The sequence below is a fragment of the Leucopleurus acutus genome, assembly GCF_964270905.1.
Source record: "Leucopleurus acutus genome assembly, chromosome: X".
Classification (NCBI taxonomy): domain Eukaryota; kingdom Metazoa; phylum Chordata; class Mammalia; order Artiodactyla; family Delphinidae; genus Leucopleurus; species Leucopleurus acutus.
This window is the reverse complement of record NC_139148.1, coordinates 53,262,021-53,269,541: the sequence shown is the minus strand read 5'-3', so window position 1 is coordinate 53,269,541 and position 7,521 is coordinate 53,262,021.

The following is a 7,521-nucleotide window of genomic DNA, read 5'->3' as shown; positions in this document are numbered from 1 at the left end:
TGGGTTGCTTCCATGTCTTGGCTATTGTAAATAATGCTGCAGTGAACATGGAACAGTGAACACATATCTAGTGTGCACATATGCAGTGAACACATATCTAGTGTCTTTGTTTTCTTTGGATAAATACACATAAGCAGGATTGCTTGATCATATGGGAGTTCTATTTTTAATTTTGAGGCACCTCCATACATTTTTACATAGTGACTGCATCAATTTACATTCCCATGAGCTGTTCGCAAGGGTTCCATTTGTTCCACATCCTTGCCAGCATTTGATATTTCTTATCTTTTTGATAACAGCCATTTTAACAGGGGTGAGGTCATATCTCATTTTGGTTTTAATTTGCATTTCCCTGATGATTAGTGATATTGAACACCTTTCCATGTACCTGTTGTGCACCTGTATCTTCTTTGAAAAAATGTCTATTCAGGTCCTCTGCCCATTTTTTAATCAGGTTGTTTGTTTTTTTGATGTTGAGTTGTATGAGTTCTTTTGATATTTTATATTAACCCCTTATAGGATATATTGTTTGCAAGTATCTCCTCCCATTTGGTAGGTTGCTTTTTCATTTTGTTGATAGTTTCCTTTGCTGTGCAGAAGCTTTTTAGTTTGATGTAGTCCCACTTGTTTATTTTTGCTTTTGTTGCCTTTGCTTTTGTTGTCAAACCCAAAAAAATCACTGCCAAGACTGATGTCAAGGAGCTTACCACCTATGTTTTCTTTAAGGAGTTTTATGGCTTCAGGTCTTATGTTCAAGTCTTTAATCCATTTTGAGTTAATTTTTGTGTATGGTGTAAAATAGAGGTCCAGTTTCATTTTTTTTGCATGTGACTCTCCAGTTTCATTTTTTTGCATGTGACATTTTTTTGCATGTGCCTTCCACTTCCCAGAGCAGGTAGAGGTCATTAGATGTGATATCATCAACTTTCCATAAATGGTCATCCCAACACCATTTATTGAAGAGACTGTCCTGTCCTCATTGTATATCTTGGCTCTTTGTCATAAATTAATTGACCATATATGCTTAGGTTTATTCCGGCAGCATTAATTTAACCACTCTCTTGTGGGCCCAGAGCATTTGACTGCTTACAAAACATTTACACATCCATTATTTCATTTACTTCTATTATAACTCTGAGGTAGGCAGAACAGTTTTTGTACAGATGTGGAAACTAAGGCCCAGAGAAGGGAAGAAAGTTGCCCAATGTCACACAGTGAGGCAATGGTAGAGCCAAAACTAGAACCCATGAGGCTTCTTGTCTAAGACAGGGCTTTCACAGGATACCATGTTCTGCCTCATATGTGAGTGGGAGCACTGGGGAAGACGGGGGCAAGCCCTGACTTCATTTCATAGGCCTGGGCAGTGGATATACAGGGCTCTCTCTTACTGAGAATGGTGGCAGCCCTTTAGTTGTCAGAGGCCCCAGCCCTTATCCCCATGATAGAATGGGCACTCAGGAGTAATGCAGCAAGCAAGGAACAGTGGCGGTCCCAGGCACTGAGGATAGGCTAAAGGGTTTGGGGCAAGTCCAAAGTGAGGGTCTGGACATATGGGAGGAGCAGAGCTCTCCCTCTCCCTGCTCTATTTTTTTGGTTATTTCCAAACTCTAAAGGGGTTTCATTGCTCTCCTAGCCTCAGGGAACCCTGCTCTTCCATGTTCAAGCCATCTTCTTGATGAAGATGTAAGACGAACAACCATCTGTTTCATCCTGGTACCTTCTGAGTTACAGTCACAGTCGACATTGGCTTCCAGAAACTAGTCTACTTGCTAGCTCCTACTTTGCCAGTCTCCTCCCAGTAGAGGTTGCCTCCTCCCAGTAGAAAAGTGGAGCCTGGGCTGATGGCAAGGTCTGCTCAAGTGATTCATCCAATGCCTTCACCTGCAGTTCCTTCACCTCCTTGACTCTCACAACATCATCTACCCTCCATTTTACCACCTGCTCCCTTGGCTTCACCTGGAAATGCTGGTCCTCCTTTCTAGCTAGAATTGCCTGTTTCCAGAAGTTACATTCCTGGAAACTTATGGTTTGACCCCACAGAATCTCCCATTCTTTCACACAACAAATATTTACTGAGATCTACTCTGTGCCAGGCTCTGTGTTTTAAGGACTATGTTATCTCCTACCTTCTCTTCATTTGTTTTCCTCCCCTGTCTTCACTTCCTTCCCTGTCTATCTTTGACCCTGTGTTCATTAAATCACTTCAATCTCTCATCCAGTAACACACAAACTTTGGATCAAGCCATTGTACTCTCCTAAGCCTGGACTGATGAACACTATAGAAGAAATAATAATAACAAAAAGGTCTTTATCAACTTTCCCATTCTCTACAGTAACTATTTCAAACTTTGTCCAATAATAGCAAGTTTCCTTGAACCTCCCCAGTTACTGCTTTTCCTCTCACTTTGGGGACTTTGCCTTCCACTTCCCAGAGCAGGTAGAGGTCATTAGATGTGATATCATCAACTTTCCATAACAACACATTCTATGGCATCCACACATCCTTCCCTCTTGTCTTAGTCTTTCCTCCCAGCCAAGGCCCACTCATCTGTAGGGGCTCTGGTTCCCATCCCCAACCACATCCAGGGCCTCCCACCCATCAATTATCCTGTTTCCTATATCTTCACCTTGATTGGTTTTCCCCCTCAGCATATAAACAAGCTAATATCTTTCCATCTTGTAAAAACAACCTGAACCCAAGAACCCCCTCTACCTACTATCTCTTTGCAGTCAAACTTCTAGAGCAAGGAAGCTGCATACATTCTCCCTTTCCTTGCAGACCAAATTCTTGACACTCCACTGCAGTCTGGCATACACCCTCATGTCTGCTCCAAACTGGCCTTGCCCACATCACCAGTGACTACTCAGATCCATATCCAATGGCACCTTTTCTACTTTTATCTTGCTGTGCTTCTGGGCAGCATCTGACACATACACTCTTGGTAATATCACCTTTTATAAAACCCCTGTGTCTCCCCTGGCTTCTGGGAGAGTCGGCTCTCCTGGTTCTGGTCTCACCTTGCCAATCCCTCCCTCTCAGAGTTCTGAAAGCTCCTATTCCTTACTCTTCTCTTTCTCTCACACCCTTCATCACCAAGTCTGGCCAGTTCTATTTTCCAAATACATCTAGAACTCAACTACTTCTCACTGCCTCTAGTGCCTCTACCCTCCTCTCACCTGGATCACTGTAGGGGCCTCTGTCCTGATCTCACTGCTTCCTCCTTCCTTGCTGCTACAGCTCCCTAGACATTTCACTAAGACCATGCCAACTCCTCAGCTCAAAATCTGCAAAGTTTAAAGTCTTTAAAATAATGCAAAAAGTCATATGCCATCTGCCTCCCATGTTCTCTCTGACCCCCTCTCCCACCACTTTTCTCCACAATCACTCTACTCTAGCTATACTGCCTGCCTTGTTTTTCCTCTAATATTCCAGCATGTTCCCACCTCTGGATCTTTGTACTTGTTGTTCTTTCCGCCTGGGATGCTTCTCCTCCAGATAGTCTCATAGTTTGCTCCCTCAGTTCCCTCAGATCTTTGTTTGACTTTCACCTTTTCAGTGAGGCCTACCCCAACTGCCCTGTTTAAAGCAGCACCCTCCCACCAATACTCCTTCTACCCCTTTCCTGCTCTATTTTTCTTCATAACATTTATTGCCATCTGACATACTATATACTTTACTTATGTATTTTGTTCATTGTCAGCCCTCATGGAGCTTTCATTATAATGATGGGAAATAGAAAGTTAAAAAGTGACAATAAAAACAAAAAAATAACAATAAAAATAATATACCAGAAAGTGGTAAATGCTATGGGTAAGAAAAAGAGGCCAATTAAGGGATTGGAGAGTAAAGAGGTTAGGAATGGGGATTGCTATTTTATATTCAAGTATCCAGGGAAGGTTTCACTAATAAGGTGACATTTGAGAGACATTTGAAGGAAATGAGGCACAAACTATGTCAGTAACTATGTCAGAGCCCCCAGAGCATCTGGTTTTGAAGGCCAGGGGAGGTTAAGTGAAGGAGCTCCACAGAACTGGGGGAGACAGAGAATCCATTCTTGGAGGGTGCACACAAGGTCTCATGCACACCAGGACCCAGAGCAAAAGCAGTGACTTCATAGAAGCCTGGGCCAGACCTACCTGTGGGTCTTGGAGTGTCTCCTCGGGAGGCAGGGGTGAGTTATGGTTCACTGTGGGGACAAGAAAACTGGAGGCAGGGGTACCAGGGTATATTCATCAGTGTGAGTTCTCCTGGAGGTTGCCATTTGGCACTAAAACCTGGCCCCACCCAACAGCCTGTTGGTTCCAGCCCTGGGATGCCAGAGGCCAAAAAACCAATAGGGTGGGAACACAGCCCCACCCATCAGCAGACAGGCTGGCTAAAGACTTTCCAAGCCCAAAGCTGACTCTAGACATGCCCCTTGACACAGCCCTGCCCACTAGAGGGCCAAGGACCAACTCCACACACCAGTGGGCAGGCATCAGCCAATCCTGCCAAGAAGCCTGCACAAACATCTAGACCAGCCTCACCCACCAGAGGCAAACACAAGAAGCAAGAAAGCTACTATCCAGGACACTGCAGAACTGAATCCACAAATACAGATTAGAACCTGCTCTGGGACCAGTTGTTTCCTGGCCCATGGGTGACAAGAGGGGAGTGTACTGTTGGGATACATAGGACATACTGTACAAAGGGCCACTTCTCTAGGGTCGAGAAACATAACTAACCTTCCACACATAAAAATACAAAAATAAATCGAGACAAAATGAGATGGCAGAGGATGGGATAAAACCCCAGAAGAATAACTAACATGGAGTTACGCAATATGCCCAAGAAAGAGTTCAGAGTAATGACCATAAAGATGATCCAATAACTCGGGAAAAGAATGGATGCACAGAGTGATAAGTTACAATAAAATTTTCACAAAGAGTTAGAAAATATAAAGAACAACCAAACAAAGTTGAAGACTACAATAACTGAAATGAAAAACAAACTAGAAGAAATCAATAGCAGAATAAATGACGCAGAAGAATGGATAAGTGAGCTGGAAGACAGAGTGGTGGAAATCACTGCTATGAAATAGAAGAAAGAAGAAAGAATGGAAAGAAATGAGGACACTTTAAAAGACCTCTGGGACAATGTCAAATGCACCAACATTCGCATTATAGGCATCCCAGAAGAAGAGAGAGAAAGGGCCTGAGAAGATATCTGAAGAGATGATAGCTGAAAACTTTCCTAACATGGGAAAGGAAACAGTCAACCAAGTTCAGGAAGCACAGAGAGTTCCATATAGGATTAACCCAAGGAGGAACCCACCAAGACACATACTAATCAAATGAACAAAAATTAAAGATAAAGAGAAAATATTAAAAGAAACAAGGGAACAGCTACAAATAACATACAAGGGATCTCTATGAGGTTATCACCTGATTTTTCAGCAGGAGCACTGCAAGCCAGAAGGGAGTGGCACAATGTATTTAAAGTGATGAAAGGGGAAAACCTAAAACCAAGAATACTCTATGCAGCAAGGCTTTTGTTCAGATTTGACAGAGAAATCAAAAGCTTTGCAGACTAGCAAAAGCTAAAGAATTCAGCTTGACAAGAAATGTTAAATTAACTTCTCTAGGAGGAAAAGAAAAGGGCAAAATTAGAAATAAGAAAATTACAAAATGGGAAAGCTCAATGGTAAAGGCAAACATACAGTAAAAGTAGGAAATCATCCACACACAAATATATCTAAACCAGCAATTGTGAGAGGAGGAGAGTACAAATGCAGGATATTTGAAATGTATTTGAAATTAAGAGATCAGCAACTTAAAACAATCATGAATCTATATAGACTGCTATAACAAAACCTCAGGGTAACAGCAACCAAAACTCTACAATGGATATACACACAAAAAAGAAAAAGGAATGCAAATGCAACACTAAAGATAGTCAACAAATCATAAGAGAGGAGAACAAAAGAAGAAAGGAAGAAAAAAGACTTACAAAAAAATCCAGAACAATGGACACAATGGCAGTAAGAACATACATATTGATAATTACCTTAAATGTAAATGGATTAAATGCTCCAACAAATGACATAGACTGGCTGAATGGATACAAAAACAAGACCCATATATATGCTGACTACAAGAGACCCACTTCAGATCTAGAGACACATACAGACTGAAAATGAGGGGACAGAAAAAGGTATTCCATGCAAATAGAAATCAAAAGAAAGCTGGAGTAGCAGTTCTCATATCAGACAAAACAGACTTTAAAATAAAACTGTGGGCTTCCCTGGTGGTGCAATGGTTGAGAGTCTGCCTGCCGATGCAGGGGACACGGGTTCATGCCCCGGTCTGGGAAGATCCCACATGCTGCGGAGCGGCTGGGCCCGTGAGCCATGGCTGCTGAGCCTGCACGTCTGGAGCCTGTGCTCGGCAATGGGAGAGGCCACGACAGTGAGAGGCCTGCGTACCACAAAAAAAAAAAATAAATAAATAAAGACTGTTACAAAAGACAAGGAAGGATAGTACATAGTGATCAAGGAATCAACCTAAAAAGAAGATATAACAATTGTAAATATATATGCACCAAATATAGGAGCATACCATATATAAGGCAAATTCTAACAGCCATAAAAGGTGAAATCAACAGTAACACAATAATATTGGGGGACTTTAACACCCCACCTACATCAATGGACAGATATTTCAGACAGAAAATCAATAAGGAAACACAGGCCTTAAATGACATATTAGACCATATTGACTTAATTGATATTTATAGAGCATTCCATACAAAAGCAGCAGAATACACCTTCTAATAAAGTACACATGGATTCTCCAGGATAGATGACATGCTGACCCACAAAGCAAGGCTCAGTAAATTTAAGAAAATTGAAATCATATGAAGAAACTTTCTCAACCACAACACTATGAGATTAGAAATCAACTACATGAGAAAAACTGCAAAAGACACAAAACATGTGGAGGCTAAACAATATGCTACTAAATAACCAATGGATCACTGAAGAAATCAAAGAATAATAATAAAAAAATACCTAGAGACAAATGAAAACAAAAGCACAATGATCCAAAACCTACAGGATACAACAAAAGCAGTTCTAAGAGGAAAGTTTATAGTGATACGAGCTTACATCAAGAAACAAAAAAATCTCAAATACACGACGTAACCTTACACCTAAAGCAACTAGAGAAAGAAGAACAAACAAAACCGAAAGTTAGTAGATGGATAATCATAAATAGCAGAGCAAAAATAAATGAAATAGAGATGAAGAATACAATAGCAAAGATCAATGAAACTAAAAGCTGTTTCTTTGAGAAGATAGACAAAATTGATAAACCATTAGCCAGACTCATCAAGAAAAAAGGGATAGGGCTCAAATCAATAAAATTAGAAATGAAAAAGGAGAAGTTACAAACAACACCACATATATACAAAGGACCATAAAAAAAACTATTACAGGCAGCTATATGCCAATTAATTGTACAACCTAGAAGAAATGGACAAAT